Source organism: Suncus etruscus, chromosome 7 (assembly GCF_024139225.1).
Source record: "Suncus etruscus isolate mSunEtr1 chromosome 7, mSunEtr1.pri.cur, whole genome shotgun sequence".
Taxonomy (NCBI): domain Eukaryota; kingdom Metazoa; phylum Chordata; class Mammalia; order Eulipotyphla; family Soricidae; genus Suncus; species Suncus etruscus.
The window spans coordinates 85,319,163-85,340,150 of NC_064854.1; the positions used below are offsets into that span (position 1 = coordinate 85,319,163).

The 20,988-nt window shown below is 37.5% G+C and overlaps 1 non-coding gene and 1 pseudogene across 1 annotated transcript; both read right to left on the reverse strand.

Moving 5' to 3' along the window:
* Nucleotides 1-571: 571 nt before the first annotated feature.
* On the reverse strand, nucleotides 572-1,793 carry LOC126014350 (nucleophosmin-like; annotated as a pseudogene).
* A 17,737-nt stretch (nucleotides 1,794-19,530) lies between these two features.
* On the reverse strand, nucleotides 19,531-19,726 carry LOC126014921 (U2 spliceosomal RNA). The gene has a single exon (XR_007497869.1). It is a non-coding gene; the product is annotated as a U2 spliceosomal RNA (small nuclear RNA).
* Nucleotides 19,727-20,988: the final 1,262 nt, after the last annotated feature.

Genomic DNA, 20,988 nt, shown 5'->3' on the forward strand with positions numbered 1-20,988 from the left:
TAGTATTCTGTGGCATAGTTCTTATTTATTAGGTGCTTTAAAATAGGAAAATAGGAAAATATTAAATACTAAGAGGACAAAATATTCATTAGATATGAGAACTCAGTAATATCTGGTTACAGGGGGTGGAATCTTTCACTCTGAGCATTTTTCATTGTGACTTGACTTAAGCTTTAGTTGTTCTCAGCATCAAGCAAAGTTCCAGAGTTGGTTGGGAGAAAGTCCCTTCTATCTGGATACACCTACAGAAAATGAGAGGTGCAAAGCCGCTTTTTGGCTCTTTATTTTTTATTTTTTATTTTTTTTACTTTATTAAAATACTGTTTATTTCACATGTATATTTTTGTCTCCTCACCATTTCCATCTGTCTGACCACCTCTACTACTATGTCCTATCATAACATTCCATACATACTTAAAACCAAGTAAAAGGGTGGAGTTCCATCTTTAAAAACTAAACAGGCATTTTGGACAACACATTCTTGGCAATGGAACCTGGACAACATTTATCAGACACGGCAGGGAAAAAGTTCTCACTCTGCATTATAAAAAGGACAGCCAGATATCAACTGTTACAGAAATGAAATAAGAAGGAAATTTTTTAACAAACTGTTTAAACTATTTTCTTAAAGAGACTTCCTCCACTGCCAGAGATCTTGAATAGCCTCCTGGTCATCCGGAAGCAGTTTTTCACGTAATTGATAAATTTGGCTTCCACTTTGGGAAGAGAACCACCCTTCTCTATACTTGCTTGCATTTTTGCCTTGATGTCTTCTACAGAACTGGGCCCTTGTGGCGTTTTAGGAGATTTTTCCTGTTTTTTGAAGGATTCTTGACTTTTTGATCTTGGTGTTGAAGGTTTTGAGTCTTTTCCATTCTGGTTTGATTTTTGTGAATTTTTGCCTGGAGTATCTCTTATAGATTTCTTTACTGGAGCTTTTTCTTCAGCTTCCTCGTCATCAAAATCTTCTTCATCATCATCATCGTCATCATCATCATCGTCGTCTTCATCATCTTCATCTTCATCAGCAGCAAGCTTTACTTTTTTTTTTTTTTTTTTTTTTTTGGTTTTTGGGCCACACCCGTTTGACGCTCAGGGGTTACTCCTGGCTATGTGCTCAGAAATCGCCCCTGGCTTGGGTGGACCATATGGGACGCCGGGGGATCGAACCGAGGTCCTTCCTTGGCTAGCGCTTGCAAGGCAGACACCTTACCTCCAGCGCCACCTACCCGGCCCCAGCAAGCTTTACTTTTTTCTGAGGAACCTTACTGCCACTTCCAGGGGCAGACCGTTTTCCGGATATGCTTAATAGTTTCACATCCTCCTCCTCTTCATCTTCTGACTCTGCATCTTCCTCTACAGCCACCAAATGCTGCCCACTGATATGCACAGGCCCGGAACCACACTTCAACCGCAGAACCACTGGGGGTGTGATTTCAAAGCCTCCAAGTGAAACCGTTGGCTGTACAGACATTTTCAAAGTTGCCAGTGTGACTTTAATTGGACTGCCTTCGTAATTCATAGCTTCTGCTTCAACAATGTGTAACTCATCCTTTGCACCAGCCCCCAAACTGACCGTTCTCAAAGACAGTTGGTGCTCATTTTCATCATTATCCACTTTAAAGTGGTAATCTTTGTCTGCCTTTAGTTCACAACCGAAAAGGTAGTTCTGGGGCCTCAAGGGGCTCATGTCCATGTCCATCGAATCTTCCATGGGGGGCTGGCACTGGCAGGCGCGTCGGCAGAGGCGGGCGGCGGTTGGGGCCGAGCACAGCACAGGAGAGGCGCGCGCGGCGGACTCGCACCAAGGGGCTCTTTATTTTGACTTAACCTTTGCATCATTACATCAGCCAAGCCTGGGTATTCCTGATGTGACAGGGAAACTATAAATAGAGATTGGCCTAGGAAAACTGGAGGTTGCCTAAGAATGACTAAAACTGCCTTAGCACATACTTGTCCTAAGCTAGGATAATATGCTAATGTAATTACTATTTAGAAATTAACAATGACATATTCTATAGGCAGATTTCCCTGCCTCACCACATAAGAGTGAGATGAAACCAAAAGGTGCCTCAGGACATCGTAACTTTGACATGGTATAGGTGCTAACACCAATATCTCCAATTACTGAAATCTGATAGTAAAAACTGTAATTGAAGAAAACTTTCCTGGGACCTTGAAGAAAATCATTTGGAGTTAGATAAATTAATGTGCCTTGAGCCTGTAGTTGGTCTTATGGCAGGAGTTTTGTGAGTTGGGACACTCTGCTGTGTTTTTTAGGTCAAAAAGATTTTTCTTTCTATTTTTCTGCTTAAATTCGCTGTGCCTATGAAAAATTATGTATACTCTTTATCTTTAGAGATGTCCGAGCCTCCCTTAGAAAGTTCACTTTCTCTCGGGATCTGTATTACTTTATTTAACTTCATATTTCTGCATTTTTATAAAGTCATTTAGGGGGAGATGTGGGATTAATTGGATCTCATCCCACTCAGTTTATACCTTGTTACTCATTGGTTACATACATCTTTGTATATAGTACCTTGGATCAGTGCCTAGACCACTTAATCCCACCTCCAGATGTAGTTTGTTCCTTCCTAATAAATACAATGGGTTACAGGAATATGCTCTCTTGCAGTTCCGGACTTCCCACTGAGCTTCCTACTTCTTAGGAGGTGAAGGCTTATGTGTTAGAACTCCTAAACCTATTATACCCTCTTTAGTGTGTGTGTGTGTGTGTGTGTGTGTGTGTGTGTGTGTGTGTGTTAATTCTTACATTAATGTTTGCTTCCAGACCAGCGTCTCTCCAGTGTCTTGGCTTTGGAACTTGAAAACTGATTCTAACACATTCATACACATGTTGAAATGGTACCAGACAAAAAATGACTGAATAGAATGAATAAAAACCAAGGAGAAGGTGTCTCATTCACTAAATATTGCAAAAAAACACAGGGGTATCATCAGAGGAGATATTTTATTAAAAATAGATGATGTTTATTTATGGAATGAGTCACTTTGGGACTTTATATATTCATAACTCCAAAGGCTTTTCAAGTATTTCCTGTGCCTCTAAACTCTTGTCACAATGACATCTTCAGTGAATGCTTGTCACATCCACCCTCAAAGTCATTTGTGAGATGTGAACCTCCCCCGGGATGAGGGGGTTTACAGACTGAGGTTTCTTCCCTTCAGAGAGAGGAAAAATGTGGGTAGTGGGTGCAGGTATGTCTCAAGAGTCAGGTAGACACAATGTCCATGAATTGCAATTGTTTGGGTTTTTTAAATGTTAAAGTGGAAGTGTCTAGAGGAGTGTGCCACTATAAAACAGGAATGGGTGATTATGCACCTACTATACTGAGTGCATGGGGGACTTTAGAAACAAAAAAGCCTGGGGACCTGATTACTTGGCATGGGCATTATTGAAAGATAAATCCAAGATGACAGGCATAGAACTTTGTAATGTAAGGAAGCGATCAGAAACTGTCTAAATTAAAATTGGCAGACTATCTCACAGACTTGGGAAGAGATTGGCTGGAAAATTCCAGAGGGTAAAAATAAGGAAAAGCATTGGTATAGGATTAAAAGGGAGGCAAGGTTGACCTCAGAGTGGTGTAATGCCAGGAACAAGCCATCTTATATGTTGGAAAATGCAGTTATATGAGAAGCTTTAGGGCTTGTCCATAGGATGGGGCGTGAGCAGGCAAATAACTGAGAGAAGTTTGCTTTTAGGTATGTGGGGGGAGGGGTGAGCAAGAAGGCTGCTTCTGAATATACAATCTCATCTGACTCTGTTCCTCATCAAGTCAAAGCCTTTCTGCTGCATCAGCCACAGGACAATCCACTCTCTGGGAGATACCCAAGGGAACATGGACTGATCCTCCACTGTTTCACTACAATCACACCAGCTCCAGTCACTCTACTCTTCACACCACTCCATTGATAAAAAAATTTTTCTTATTTTATAAAATAATTGTTTTATAAAATAATTTACATTGCATGTAAAATATTAAAAAAAGAACACTTATGGCCTTTTCCCTATAACTACTCTTTCACAATTGATTATCTGCCTTTTTAACAAATAGAGGTGCAAAAAGAGGGTAGGGTGCTTTTCTTTCACTTGTCCATCCCAGGTTTAATTTCTGGTACCACATATGGTCATTCAAACACCACTAGAAGTAATTCCTGAGTACAGAGCAATAAGTAAGCCCAAACATTGACAGATATGTCTTCCTACCCCTCCAAATAATAAAAAAAGATAGGATTGCATGATTAATTTTGCTTGATTTATTTAAAAGAAATTGCATGCATTTATTTTGAAGGATATTTGGTCCAATTTGTAAATGTGACCTTTATTTGCATCTGGCTCTTGCCGGCCCATGCTGGTATGAATCTTTCCTTGAGCTGGTAGATTTGGAGAAAGCAATGTTCTTTATTCACCTATGTGGACACCAGAAGACATCACAAGAAAAACAAAGATTCCAGGACATTTTTTTCCAAAATTATGGATTGGGAATGAGTGCATGGAAAGTCAGGAATTTCAGAGAATGAAATTTAGAGTAACAATGCTTGTTTCCATAGGTAAACATTCAGCAAGAGCAATTTCTGGTGTGTGTAAGAATAAAAGGTCCCCATGCTCTTTATGAAAAATTTATGTTTGGTCATTATTTTCAGCTCCAGGCTTAATCTCTGGGTGATAGCCAGCAAAAAAGTATCAGAATAGAAGTAAGCTTGCTAATCTTACATAGTCCAGGTATCCACCTGCTTACCTAGATTGTATAAGAGGTACTGTTTTATAGTCAAGATGCACCTGCAGATTCTTTATTCACTTAAAACTCATTTGAATGAGTCTTAAAAAATGAAGCAAAGAGTAGAAAGCTCAGAATGTAGCTTAGTAAAAACAGTATAGAAGAGATACTGTAAGCATGTTAGGAATATGGATGCAGGTTCATACAAGGGAAGAAAATTGAGATACAGGAAAAATGAATTTGGGTTAGAATACAGAAGGCAAGTTAGCAGACATAGGTGCAAGTTAGGACCTGGGATCAGGGTTAGCAAATAAGGATAAAGGTTATAAACATAGATACAGAGTGATTTGGGAGTGTTTTCACAATACAACACATAAAACAGTTCCTTGTGGTCTGTGAATGGAAGAATCATACACCCTTATACTGGCCAGTTCTATTTACCAGGGTCCCCTGAAAAAAATCCTCTGAATTTGTGTGATGAAGAACATAGAATTTGAGGTGCAATGGTTTTCTGAAGGAAACATTCAAATCATTTTTATGTCTAAATACCAGAGTCTGAAACAATTATGTAACTATGGTCTTGTGTGTTGCTGATTTGGAAGTGAATGAAAAATTCTTATGCCAACTTCTGGGACAACATTCATTTTGGTCTTTGACTTACTAACAGCAAACAACTATATCATATGAGTTGTCCAGTAAAACTTCATCTTCAGAAGTTAAAAGATATGCTCTGGCCTGTACACCCCTGGCTCATTTCAAGGGAAATGCTGGTCTACTCCCAGAAATGGGAAAAGACTACCAATTCTGACTATTTCTAGTTGAGCAATGATACTTACTTATCCTGTTTAAATATATTTTGCCACATGCAGAAGTTGAGCTTTTATTCCTTAAATTCTCTTCCACCCTCTGTCTGTATCCTTGCATGAACGTTTGAAGGCTGTTGAAGATTGGATCTTGTACTTGCAATATTGTTTGCTCTGTAGTTTATCTGTAACATATCTTAAGAGAACAATGAATCTGAATTATTGACAAACATCTTCAGATGTACAGAATCTGCTCTGTATATATAGACATATAATCTTGCCTGTGCTTCATCATTGTGCTTCTGATTTAGTGATTGGCAAGAAATCACACTGCTGAACTGGGGGAATTTCTATTGGTCAGCCAAGAGAAGAAAATGGAACCTGCCTGAGAAGCTGGTGTCTACAGCATGAGGAGAGGGGCTAGAAGTTAGAGGAAAGTCACAAATCATGTGTCCCACTTGGGTTGTATTCTAGAAGGATCACAGTAAGAGGATGTGTCACAGACTATTGATGGGAACAGGGTCTCTAGGTTAGGGGATATGCCTTCCAGATCTATCCTCTGTTCTGTCATTATGACATACAGGCTGAGTCAAGGGCAGAGAGCCATATACATGCTCTTTGAGAACCAAGATGAACTGTGCCTTCAGCTGGCTCTGAGTCCTGTCAACGTGGTTCAGAATCAAACAAAATGTCATGGTCAATGCCAAAGATGGGGAGGAACTGTGGAGGAAGATGATCTTTGCTCTCAATTCTCTTCATAGTGTCCCCTTTTCCCATTCCCAGACCATTTGTCCATGGGAAAGGATCTCATGGCTGGGGATCTATAAAAGGAAATCATGCATGATGAGGTTTTGAGGATTCACTGGGGACCAAGAAGTATGTGGAGTTGCAAAACAAGAATAGTTATTAAGATGATACACGATGTTCCTCATCATTTGAGCAGAAAAGTGTCTAAATGGAAAATTATGCATATATTTTCAAAGATTGCAGGCATATATTTCACAAGGGGAATTGATAATTTATGCACTGTGCTTGTTCTAAAGATGTGTGCATGATTCAAAAATTAGTTTGGAAGGAGTTTTAGACAGTAGATAGAAAGCAGAATAGATACTTAACTGTTTTTAGATATTTGAAATTTTTATTTTTTTTATTTTTGGGGGGACCACACCCGGTGATGCTCAGGGGTTACTCCTGGGTATGTGCTCATAAATCACTCTTGGCTTGGGGGACCATATGGAATTCTGGGGGGAATCCCATTACAGTCTGTCTTAGGTCAGCTATGTGCAAGTCAAATGCCCTAACGCTGCACAACCAATTTGGCCCCTGACATTTTTCTTTTTATGATAATCAGCTATTTGCCATTTGATTGCAAAGGAGTGAAGAAGAATATAAATTAAAATTTGAAGAACAAAAACAGCACAGTCCTTTCTAATGACTTTTTTGTGCCCAAACACATGGCAGGCATTAAACCCCACTTTTATTTGGTGGGGACAGCTTACCTGGTTTGGGTCCTGAAGAGATTATGTTGGCTGGTGTCTTCTTGGCTGCCTCAGGCAGAAAAGCAGGCAGGAAGCAAGGCAGCAGTCCTTTCTAATGGCTCTCTTGTATCCAAAGACTTGATAGGAAACACCCCTCTTTTTTGGGGGGGGGCACAACCTCTGGTGCTCAGGGCTTACTCTTGGCTCTGTGATCAGAAATCACTCCTGGAAGGTACAAGGAACCATATGTGATGCTGGGATTCAAACCACCATTGGTCCTGGGTAAGCTGCTTGCAAGGCAAAAGCCCTACTGCTATGCTATCTCTCCAGCCCTAATCAGCCCCCATGTTTATTGGGTGGAGACAGCTTACCGAGTTTGGGTCCTAAAGAGATTGTGTTGACTAGAGTTTTCTTGGCTGCCTCATGCAGAAAAGCCAGTTGCTCATCATCTAGGCACAAGATACTGACTTAGATATTGTAACTGTCTAGTTAGGTTTCTCATGGCACCATTGGCGAGTAACCATGTCCAGGTGCTAATCATGGGTTGAACTTCAGAACATGAAAAAGTGAATGGACATTCTGAATTCCCTTGCTCAGCAAATGGACACACAGTGAAAACTCACCCCTATGCTCATGATAGTCATGATAGTCAACTTGGTCTAGGCAGCATCCCTGTGCTACTCAGATAGTTCTAAGGCAATATGATTTGAAAAGGTGAGAATTAAAATAATACTTCATGATATGGTCTGAGTGAATCTGGACACTCCTTGTCTGTAGTTGTGGTAGAGTAAACACTAGAAAATATTATATTATAAATTATACCATTTACAAATAAAACTTCTGGGCTGACTTTTGTTTTCATAAAATAGGTACCAAATTTTAGCCTTGAAGCACCTGTAATCATGACTATCAGCCTTCTGCTTGTCTCCCTGTAGGCCACACATCTCTGTGTTATGACCCCCACCACTGCAGGCTACTGGCTTTCTTGTGCCCTTCCTTCCATTTAAATTCAAAGCACACAACTTTAAAACTTTTATTGAACTTTTTTGCATTTTCTTCTTCCCTTATTCACATACTCACAGGCATTCTTCAACCAAAACAAAAACCAGAAATAGTTGTGGGTAGCATTGCATGAAACATTGGTAAGGATATAATAAACGAGACACAGTCTTTGATTTATGAAACTGGCAAACAATTCTAATAAGGCAATATAATCTATAATAGTCATATTTGGTAATAATTATGGTCCTTAAGTAATATAATAGTTGGGGATATTACTAACTACAAAGTTTCAATCTGAGAATTATGTTATGTGACCTCTCACTAGTAAACTTAATATCATATGATGAGCCCAAGCAAAAGTTAACCTGTGCATTTAATGATATGGCAGAGAGATATAAAGTCTTTGAGTGCTGAGGATGCAGTTGACAGTGGAATACTGGGAAAGTCAGGACTAAAATTATCACAAAAAGCATTTGGATAGTCAGCCTTTGACTATATCAAGATCCATTTGCATAATAGTGATTTTTGTAAACATTAATTATTATGGAGGCAATACACAAATGTTACAATATACTGTTTAAATTTGTTTTGTTCTAGACATATAGTAAAGGGTCAAGGCATTTGCTTTGTACCTGGCTGAACCTAATTCAATGCCTGGAACTATATGGTCCCTAGACATCAAAGCTACAAGCCTGGAGTCACCCTCTTCTGTGGTTCTGGCAATTTTAGTCCACACAAGGCCTAAAGGATAACATATCCATGTTCTCTAGCACTGAATGCCTATTCACTTACTCAAGAACTGCTGGAGGGTTATTCCATATCCTGTACACTTTCAGGACTATTCAAAAAAGAAAAAATGTGTTGCAATCTGTAAGTTTTGGCTTTTTCCTGAATCAAGTAAGAGATAACAATAGCTGAAAATACCCATGTTCTTTTTTATAATAATTTTTATTGTGACCAAAGTGAATAACAAATCTTTCACAGTAATATTGAAGTTACATTGTGACAATGAATTAGGACCATTTACATCATCAGGGTTGTCCTCCTTCTGCCCCTTTTCCCAGCATGTGTCTCATATCTCCCTCCTTTGCCCCCACCCCCGAGTGCTAGTATAATTGTTCTCCTCTGTGTATAGCTTGTTGTAGATAGGGTATCAATTCAGTTGTTGTTGACTTTGGATTTGGTGTTTAAGTCTGATAACTTTTACTTTCCACTCAATGTTCATATGGCTGTTTGGCCTTGGTACCATTCATTTATATTTTCCCCCTCAATTCATGAGGCAAAATAAGATGATTCAAGTTGTGTGGTTCTGTTGGATGAAGACAGAAAAAAAAGACTAAAAAATTGGGAAAAAAACGTAACAAAAAACCAACAAACAACAACAAAATAAAAAAGACAGTAACTACCAAAAAAAGCACCAAGCAACAAAAAAATTACCAAAAATAATAATAAGAGTGAAAAAGAAAGAAAAAATAAGATAAAAAGAAAAAATAAATAAAGGAAGAAGTGTTGGTATGGCAAGGTTTTGTGCTTCCTCTTTTGTTTTTTTGTTTGTTTGTTTTTGCACAGGCACAGTAATCATTGGGGAAATAAGAAAAGGAAATGCCCCTGGCCTAAGAGATTTACTGTTTCTCCACCCTTGAAGCATACTTCCAACTACTGGCTCTGTACATGCTCATTGTCACACTCCAAGGTCTTTTTATGGTGCCAGGAAACTTTCTACTCAGTTGTGGATGATCAAGTTAAGCCTCTGTACCTAGGGATCTTGGTATTTGCACAGGTCAAAAGACGAAGTCTATGATAGAGTATTTATGGTTCTAGAAGTTCTGTTCAATCCTTGTCATCAGTCTTCTGTAATACATGGTCTTGGTTTTGCTCAGATCTTGGGCCAAAGTCTAGGATAGTGTCTTTCAGTATGGTTCCAGAAGTTCTTTTTAATCATAGTTGTCAGAGTCTGACCTCTGTAATTAGAGATCTTGATTTTGTACAAATCCTAGGTTAAAGCTTAGGGTAGGGTCTTTCTTATTGGTCCCAGGATAAGTTCTGTCCAGTCATAGTTGTCAAAGTCAGTCTTTTGTAGTTAGCACTCTTGGTTTTTGCACAGATCAAAGGATGATATGTCTTCTGATTTCATCTTATATTTAGGTGATAAGATAGGACAACCTGCTCTTAAATTGAGTTGTTGCCATTTACTTGTTGTCAGAATGTCATATTAAAACTGGCACAAATTGGTGCCAGAGCAGTATTAGAAATTTCCCAGGGGTAGTTTGGTTCCTGGTGTTGTTGCAGGGAACTAAATTGGTTCTATGTCTGGGTTCTGGGTTTTTGAATTTGGACAGTGATCGTCCAATCTCATGGAGTCTAAGTTTGGTACATATGACACATATTCAGAATGGGAGGCACTTTGTATTATAAAATGTATGAATTCTTATCCTAGAAGATAAGATATTGTTTCTGTGCATAAGGTTTCCCCTTTTTAGTGTGCCTATACAAAAGCCAATGCTGTCATATATTTCTGGTGCATTTGGGGGTACGAATGACAGGCTACACAATGTCTGTGTCCTGGTTTTGACTTTAGCTTTTTATCCCAGGTAAGACTTTTTCTTCTAGGTTTTTATATGAAGCAGAACCTAAACAGTTGAAGTTAAATAAAATATATTTCTATATAAAATAGAAGAAATAAATAAAAATGAATTTAAGGAAGTAATTAAAGAAAAAGTGATGGAGGAGGCTACCTGTATACTTGGGAATAAACACAAAAAGGCATTATTATAGAAATATTAAACATACAAAAATATAGGCATCCCCATTAAGTTTTGAGATATTTTCATGGGGAGTAAAATCCAGGACACTTTTTCATCACACACTGGTCTTGTTGAGTTTGAGAAATGATTTGCAGAATTAAGGGATCAGGTAGTGTCGTTGAACTACTCAGCATAATAGATTCCATTTACACCCATGCATAGGAAAATGTCATGACTTCATCTCTCCTGATGACTGCATAATATTCCACTGTGTATATGTACCACATTTCTTTTCTTTTTTTTTTTTACTTCTTTTTTTTTTTTTTTTTGTGGTTTTTTTGGGTCACACCCGGCAGTGCTCAGGGGTTATTCCTGGCTTCACGCTCAGAAATTGCTCCTGGCAGGCACGGGGGACCATATGGGACACCGGGATTCGAACTGATGACCTCCTGCATGAAAGGCAAACACCTTACCTCCATGCCATCTCTCCGGCCCCTTTTTTTTACTTCTTATTTTGACCAAAGTGGATTACAAATCTTTCACCATAATTTTTTTTAGGTACATAGTGATATTGAATCAATGGCACTCCCACTACCAATTTTGTCCTCCATCCACCATGCTGTTCCCAGCATGCATCTCATGTCCTCCTCCTTTAACACCCGGGTTGTTAGTATAAGTGGTCCCTTCTGTGCCTAGCATGTATGATCTTTTTTTTATTTCTATTTAATGTTCATATGACTGTCTGGTCTTGGTATCCTTCATTATTCCCCTCTCAATGTGTGCGGCATGATAAGATGGTTCAAATTATGTGGTTCTGTTTGATAAAAAAGAAAAAAAGAAATAAAATGGGACAAAAATAAAACAAGCAAAAAATGGGAGGAGTCCTTCTAGAAGCTATAAATATCAGTTTAAGGAAAGAAAGAGAAAAATGGAGAAACCTAATAATAATACTAAAATTCTTAAAAAAAAAACAACCTAGAAAAGCACCACATCAATAAAGATACCAACCACACAATAAGCACGGTCCTGAAATTAAAAAAAGAAAAAACTACACACAAAAAAGAAAACCCATGGGGTGGTGTGGGGGGGGGAAACAAGAAACAAATAAGAATAGTAAAGCCAAAAAAAAGTTAATTTGTGCTTCTCTCTCTCTCTTTTTTCTTGCATAGGCACAGTAAATATTGGAGAAATTAGAAAGGGAATTTCCTTGGCCTAAGAGATACAGAGTTTCTCTGCCCTTGAAGTATACTGTCATGGGAATAACTACAGGCTCCATACATGTTCTTTTACTCTCCTATTGGTCTTTTGGTGGTGTCTGGAATCATTTCGCTCTATCATGGATGATAAAATCATGACTCTGTAGGTAGAGATCTTGGTATTTGCACAGGTCCAAGGATAGAGCCTAAGATGGAGTCTTTCTTTATGGTTCTAGAAGTTCTGTTCCATCATTGTTGTTTTAATCCATCTTCTGTAGTTGGTTTTTGCTCTGATCCTAGAACGAAGCATAGAATAGAGATTTTTCTTATATTTCCAGAAGATCTGCGCAGTTGCAGTAGTCTCATTTAGACCTTTGGAGTTAGAGATCTTTGTTGTTGTACAGATCATAGGACAAGGCCTAGAATAGGGTCTTTTTTATTGATACCAGGATAAGTTCTGCCCAGTCATGGTTATGACAGTCAGTCTTCTGTAGATATTGAAGTTGGCTTTTGTACCAATCAAAGAATGACATGCCTTCTGAATTCATCTTATCGTTAGGAGGTGAGGTAAGACAACCTGCTCTTAGTCCACGTTATTGCCATTTCCTCATTATGAGGATGTCATATCAAAACCAGCACATGTTGGTGTCAGATCAGTATTAAGAATGTCCCAGAGGGAGTTTGGTTCCTGGAGCTGTTACGAAGAACTGTGTCAAATCTCTGTCTAAGATCTAGGGTTCAGGGTTGGACAGTCACTGTCTAATCACATGGAGTCTAAATTAGGGCCACATGACACATGTTCAAGGTGGGAGGTGCCCTATATTGCATATGATTTCCTATCCATAGTAGATAAGAGCTGTTCCCTGATTTTGACCTGAGGTATTATACTCGGCAAGACATTTTTCTTGTAAGTTTTTGTATCAAGCAGAACCAAAACAGGTGGATTAAGGAAGAAGAGAAAACAAAATTGAGACTATAAAGTATTTATACTATATATATATATATATATATATATATATATATATATACACTCACATATTTATAAAGGAAAAATAAATAAAAATAAGTTTAAAAATATTAAGGTAACAAAGTGATGCAGAACACTACCTTACATTTGGGGATAAACAGGTTAAAAGGTAGTAGTATATAGGTTCTTAAGCCATTCATCTGTTGAAGGGCATCTTTGTTGTTTCTCACACCTATACTTACACCTTGTTATGTTTTTAAAATAATTTTTATTGTGACCAAAAGTTAATAACAAATCTTTCACAGTAATACTTAAGGTACATAGTGACAATGAATCAGGGTCATTTCCACCACCAGGGTTGTCCTCCATCCACCCCTTTTCCCAGCATGTGTCCCATATCTCCTTTGACCACCAGATTGCTAGTGCAACTGTTTCCCTCTGTGTATAGCTTTTTGTAGATAGGGTACCGATTCTGTAGTTGTTGAATTTGGGTTTGGTGTTTAAGTCTGATCATTTTTTTATTTCCACAAAATGTTCATACAGCTGTTTGGTCCTGGTACTGTTCATTTTTATTCCCTCCTCAATTCATGAGGCAAACAAGATGATTCAAGTTGTGTGGTTCTCCTGGAAGAAGACAAAAGAAAACCATAACACACACCCAAAACAACAGTAAAAGCAACAACAACAAAATCCCCAAATCATTAACTACCCAAAAAAGAAAAAGCATCCAGCAACAAAAATAATCACCAAATAATAAACATAAGAGTGAAAAAGAAAGGAAAAAAGAAGGAAAAAGAAAAAGAAAAAATTAAATAAAAAGGACAAAAAACAAAGAAGGAGTGCTGCAATGGCCAGGTTTTGTGACCTCCCTTTTTCGCACAAGCATGGTAAATATTGGGGAAGTAAGAAAGGGAATTTCCTCGGCCTAAGAGATTCACGGTTTTCCCACCCTTGAATCATACCTTTTCACTCTAAACTGCTGTTTCCATTATTGTTGGTTTCTTTACAGTATAATGGCTAGTAGAGGCTTTGTATTGCCATCTTCCGCTCGATTTGAACACTTTTCCTCGAAATATGCTGACATCTATGGTGCTTGGAGTTACTGTCCTATATGATATATTTTCCAAAAACCTCAGATAAATGCTATCATTCTGTACTTATCTTTATTCTTCTGTCTTACTTCATTTAACATAACATTTTCTAGATTCATCCATGTTGCAGCAAAATTCATGATTGTATCATTTCTAGCTGCTATGTAGTATTCCATAGTGTATAACTACCACATCTTCATGATCCACTCATCTGTTGTTGGACATCAAAGTTGGTTCCAAATCTTGGCAATTGTGCTGAATGCTGCAATATAATTGTGTGCATACATACTTTGTCCTTCCATCTTGGGGATAGATACCCAGGAGTGTAATTGTTGCGTCATATGGCAGCTCAATTCTGAGTTTACTGAGTTCTCCATACTGCTTTCCAAAGGGGTTGGTCCAGGCAGCATTTCCATCAGCAGTGGATGAGAGTTCCTTTCTTACCACATTCAGACCAACAGATTGGTCTCGATATTTTTTTATGTGTGCCACCCTCACTGGTGTAAGGTGGTACCTAATTGATGTCTTAATTTGAATTCCCTAATGATGAGTGATGATGAGCATGTTTTCTTGTGTCTATTGGCTATCTTTCAGTCTTCCTCTGAAAAGTGTCTATTCATTTTTTTCTCCCCTTTTTATGGCTTTATTAGGTTTTTTGGGGGGATTACCTTTCTGAGTGGTTTGTATATCCTAGATAATAACCCTTCATCTGATATGTTTAGTGCTGAAATTTTTCTCAATTGGTTAGTTTTCGCTTTCCCATTCTTCTAGTTTTAACCAGGGTTTCTTTTCCATACAGAAACCTTTTGAGTTTGATGTAGTACCATTTATTTAGGTTTGATGCTAAAGTTCTTGACATTGGCATTCTATCCTCAAATACTAATTTGAAGTGTGCTGCCTATATTTTTCTTAATAAACTTTATAAATTTGGTTCTGATTTCAAAGTCTTTAATCCATTTTGAGTTGATTTTTGTATAAGGTGTGAGGTATGGATCAATCTTTAATTTTTTACAGGTGGTTATCCAGTTGTTACAACACCATTTATTGAAGAAACTGCCTTTGTTCCATTCTATATTCTGCGCTCCTTAGTCAAATATAAGTTGACAGTATATTTGGGGGTATCTAACTATACCACCAACTATATACTATACTGACCTATTGGTCTGAGACTCTCTTTGTTCCAATACCATGCTGTTTTGATCACTATGGCTTTATAGTAGAGCTTCAGGGTAGATAAAGAAATGACCCCCAGTTTTTGTTTTTTAATATGGATTTGGCTAACCTAGATCTTTTTTGGCTCCATACTAACTTTATAGTTGATGTTCAAGTCTTAAAAAAATGGTATCTGAATTTGGAAAGGTATTACATTGAATCTATATAGTAATTTAGGTAAGATAGTCATTTTGATGATGTTGATTCTTCCCACCCATGAGTGGGGGGATGTTCTTCCATGTCCTTAGGTCCTCTTCAATTGCTTTCTAAAATTTTTTGAAGTTTTTATGGTATAGATCAGGGGTCTTCAAACTTTTTAAAGTGGGGGCCAGATTATGGTCCCATAGAGAGCTGGAGGGCCGGACTATATGAGCTACTAATTCCTACTCACACTGCACATATCTTATATAAGTAAAATGAAAACCATTTATAAATAAACAGATCACACACCAGTATTTCAATGGGAACTGTGGGCCTGCTTTTGGCTAATGAGATGGTCAATGTCCGGTTCCATATTTGTCACTGCCAGCCGTAACAAATGATGCAAATGGGCATCAGGTAATCTTGATCTGGTTGGAGATTGCAGATGTTTCATTCTTGAAAAAGTCTGTTCACAGGCATAAGTGCTACCAAAGATGGTTACCATTTTGAGTGCATGGTTCCTGATATTTGGATATGTCTCAGAGGGGAGAGATGCATAGAAATTCAAAAGGTTACTTGTCTTAAATGCGTCTTTCAGAGAGTCACAATTCTGCAGTTCAGCCAGTTCCATTTGGTAAATTGTAAGTATATTTTCAATCTCAACAGAAAATGGGTTATGATAAAGCTGTATTTCCTGTTCATGGAGATGAAGCTCTTTGAATCTAAATTGAAACCCCTTTTGCAACAATTCTAGTGAAGCCAGACATGTTTCCTTTGGGAATGCAACCAATGGTTTGTTCGCTGACAGGTTTTGAGTTGTTGGGAGATGACTGAACTTTTTCTCCTGTACTTGTTTGATGAGAAGGCCTAATTTTACTTCAAATGATTTTACATGCGATGCCATATCACAGATGAGCTTCCCCTTGCCTTGAAGTAGCAGATAGAAACTGTTGAGTAGCTCTGTTATATCTGTCAGAAAAGCAAGGTGCCATTTCCATTCTGCATCATTGAGCTCTGGTAATTCTTGGTTTATTGAAAGTAGAAAAGTTGTAATCTGTGGAAGTAAGTCATAGAAACGTTTCAAAACTCTCCCTCTACTCAGCCAACGGACTTCCGTGGGCAGAGGCTGTTGACGTCATCCCTGAGAAACCGTGACACTGAGTGTATATGCTGGCAGGTATCTTGGCAACCAAACAGCGCTCACTGCTGGCGGGCCAGATCAGACTCCTCTGCAGGCCGCATGTGGCCTGCGGGCGGTAGTTTGAAGACCCCTGGTATAGGTATTTCACGGCTCTTTTCAGGTTGATTCCTAGGCACGTGATATTTTAGGTACTATTTTAAATGGGATCAACTCCTCAATGTCTTTCTCCTGTGCTTTAATATTGGTATAAAGAAATGCTACTATGTTTTGTGTATTGACTTTGTAGCCGGCCACTTAGCTGTATTGGTTTATTATGTAGGGGTTTTACTGTAGATTCTTTAAGGTTTTGCATGTAAATAATCATATTATCTGCAAAAAGAAATAGTTTGACTTCCTCCTTCCTATTTGGATTCATTTGATTCCCTTTTATAAATTTTAAATAACTTACTTTATTTAAACAGCACAATTTAAGTAGCTGCTCATGATACATTAGTTTCTGCCACTTTTTTAAAATTAATATTTTTATTTAAACACCTTGATTACAAATATGATTATAGTTAGGTGTCAGTCATGTAAAGAACACATTTCTTCACCAGTGTAACAATCCCATCACCAATGTCCCAAATCTCCCTCCTCCCCACCCTAGTTCCACCTGCACTCTAGATAGGTTTTCTACTTTCCTCATTTATTAACATTGTTAGGATAGTTCTCAAAGTAGTTATTTCTCTAACTGCACTCATCACTCTGTGGTGAGCTTCATGTTGTAAGCTGGACTTTCCAGCCCTCCTGTCTTTTGTCTTAAGGAATTATTGTAAAAATGTATTTTATTTTTCTTAAAATTCATAGATAAGTGAGACTATTCTGCATTTATCTCTCCCTCTGATTTATTTCACTCAGCATAAAAGATTCTATGTACATCCATGTATCAGAAAATTTTATGACTTTATCTCTCTGATGGCTGCATAATATTCCATTGAGTAATATACCACAGATTCCATAGCCATTTTTCTGTTGAAGGGCATCTTGGTTGATTTCAGCCTGACTATTTTAAATAGTGCTGCAATTAATATCAGAGTGAGGAAGGGGATTTTCTATTGTAATTTTCTGTTCCTTGGTATATCCCTAGGAGTGGTATAGATGGATCATAGGGGAGCTCAATTTTCAGTATTTGGAGGAATCTCCATATCCCTTTCCATAAAGGTTGGGCTAGACGGCATTCCCACCAGAAATTAATGAGTTCCTTTATCTCCACAACCCTGCCAGCACTGTTTATTCTCATTCTTTGTGATGTTTGCCAATCTCTGTGGTGTGAGATGATACATCATAATTGTTTTGATTTTAACCTCTCTGATGATTAGTGATGTGAAGCACTTTTTATGTGCCTTTTGGTCATTTCTATTTCTTTTTGGCAATGTGTCTATTCATTTCTTCTCCCAATTTTTGATGGAATTAGATATTTTTTTCTTGTAAAGTTCTGTCATTGACTTGTATAATTTCAATGTTAGCCCTTTATATAATAGATATTGGGTGAATAGTTTTTTCCACTCAGTTGGTGGCTCTTATATTCTAGGCACTATTTCCTTTGAGGTGCAGAAGCTTCTCAGTTTAATATGTTCCCATCTGTTTATCTGTACTTCCACATGTTTGGAGGTGCTGTTTTCTCCTTAAAGATGTGTTTAGTCTCAATGTCATGGAGTGTTTTATCTACATGTTGTTCTATATACCTTATGGTTTCAGGTCTGATATCAAGGTCTTTAATCTATTTGGAGTTTAGCTTCATACATGGTGTTGGCTGAGGATCTGTGTTCACTTTTTTTGCAAGTGGCTAACCAGTTGTGCTAAAACCACTTGTTGAAGAGGCTTTCCTTGCTCCATTTAGGATTACTTGCTTCTTTGTCAAAAATTAGGTGATTGTATGTATGGGGAATGTTATCTGAGACTCAAGCCTATTCCACTGATCTGCGTGTACATCTTTATTCCAATACCATGCTGTTTTGATAAATATTACTTTGTAATACAGTTTAAAATTGGGGAAATTAATGTCTCCCATATTCCTTTTTCCCAAGGATTTCTTTAGCTATTCAATGGTGTTTTTTGTTCCAAATGAATTTTAGAAATGTTTGATCCACTTCTTTGAAGAATGTCATGGTTATCTTTAGGTGGATCATATTAAATCTATACTATGTTTTGGGGAGTATTACCTTTTAATGATGTATGTTAATCCTGCCAATCCATGAGCAGGGTATGTGTTTTAAATTCTATGTGTTCTCTCTTATTTCTTGGAGCAAGGTTTCATAGTTTCTTTGTAGAGGTCCTTCACATTTTTAGTCAATTTGACTCTAAAATATTTGAGTTTGTGTGGCACTAATGTAAATGGGCTGTTTTATAAATGTCCATTTCTTCCCTATCATTATTAGTGTACAAAAGGGCCATTGATATTTGTGTGTTAATTTTGTAGCTTGCTACATTTTTATATGTATCTATTGTTTCTATAAGCTTTTTGGTAGAGTCTTTGGGTTTTCTAAGTAGAGTATCATGTTATCTGCAAAGAGTTAGAGCTTGGCATCTTCCTTGCCTATCTGGATGCACTTGATATCTTTTTCTTGCCTAATCGCTATAGCAAGTACTTCCAGTTCTATGTTGAATTGGAGTGGTGACAGAGGACAGCCTTGTCTAGTACAAGAATTTAGAGAAAAGGCTTTTAGTCTTTCCCATTGAGGACAATACTTGCTATTGGCTTGTGGTATATGACCTTAACTATATTGAGAAAGGTTCCTTTCATTCTCATCTTGCTGAGAGTTTTTATCAAGAATGGGTGTTGGACCTTATAAAATGCTTTCTCTGTGTCTATTGATATGATTATGTGATTTTTATTTCTCTTGTTGTTGCTGTTTTGTATTACATTAATAGATTTACAGATGTTAAACTATTCTTGCATTCCTGGGATGAAACCTATTTGATCATAGTGAGTGATTTTCTTTCTTATTTTTTTTTAAAGTTGTTATTTTCCCAAGGGGGATGCGCTATTCCTGGAGGTATTGCATTACCAGTTCAATGCATGGAGTGGACAGAGTAAGCTCCTATTCCATTTCCTAGTGCCAAAAATCCATCTTTAGATTGTCGTTGGATAAACAATTTATCAGAGATTAAACTGATAAGAAGAGATACTTGAACAACACTTGATCTTAGCCAAAAGGCTGAGAACCGATGTGAATGATCTTGATGAGTTATTGGATCCTATTTACCCAGATTTTTTTTGAGGATCTTTGCATCTGTGTTCATCAGGAACATTGGTCTTTAATTTTCTTTCTTTCTTTTTTTTTTTTTTTTTTTTGGCAGTATCTCAGTCTGGTTTAGGTATCAAGGTGACGTTAGCTTCATAAAAGCTATTTGGAAGTGTTCTCATTTTTTCAATTTCATGAAAGAGCCTGGCAGGACTGGTAGTAGTTCTTTTTGAAAGGTTTGAAAAATTCATTAGTGAATCCATGTGGGCCTGGGCTTTTGGTTTTGGGCAGACAATTGATTTTCGTTTTAATTTCCTCAATAGTGATGGGGGTATTTAGATATGCTACATCCTCCTTATTTAACCCTTGAAAGTTATAAGAATCCAATAATTTATCCATTTCTTTCAGATTCTCACGTTTAGTGGCATAGAGTTTCTCAAATTTGTCTTTGATTACTCTTTGAATCTCTGCAATATCTGTAGCGTTCTCCCCCTTTTCATTTCTGATACAGTTTATCAAGTTTCTTCCTCTCTTTTTCATTGTGAATTTTGCCAATGGTCTATCAATCTTGTTTATTTTTTTTTTCAAAGAACCAACTTCTACTTTTGTTGATCTTTCAGATTGTTTTTCGGGTTTCCACTTCATTGATATCTACTCTTAGCTTTCTTATTTCCTTCTGTCTCCTTATTTTTGGTTTCTCTTGTTGATCATTTTCTAATTTTATAAGTTGAGTCATTTGGCTGTTGAGGTATACTTCTTCATCCTTCCTGATTTGTGTTCGAAAAGCTGCAAATTTTCCTCTTAGTCCTACTTTTGCTCTGTCCCATAGATTCTGGTAGTTTGTATCTTCATGTTATTTGTTTCCAGGAATGTTTTGATTTCTTCTTTGATTTTATCTCGGACCCACTGTTCAGCAGTAGGCTGTTTAATTACTAGGTGTTAAAGTTTTCTTCTGTGTCCCCTTGTAGTTCACATCTAATTTCAGAGACTTGTGGTCAGAAACGTTAGCCTGCAAAATTTCGATCCTCTTGATTTTATGGAGGTATGTTTGATGTGTCAGCATGTGGTCTATCTTTGAGAATGACCCATGTACATTGGAGAAAAATATGTATCCAGTTTCTGGGAGTTGAGTGTCTTATAAATATCTGGTAGGCCTCTATCTTCCATTTTTCTTTTCAGGGCTAGTATTTTTTATTGAGTTTCAGTCTGGTTGACCTATCAAGTGTTGACAGGGACGTGTTGATGTC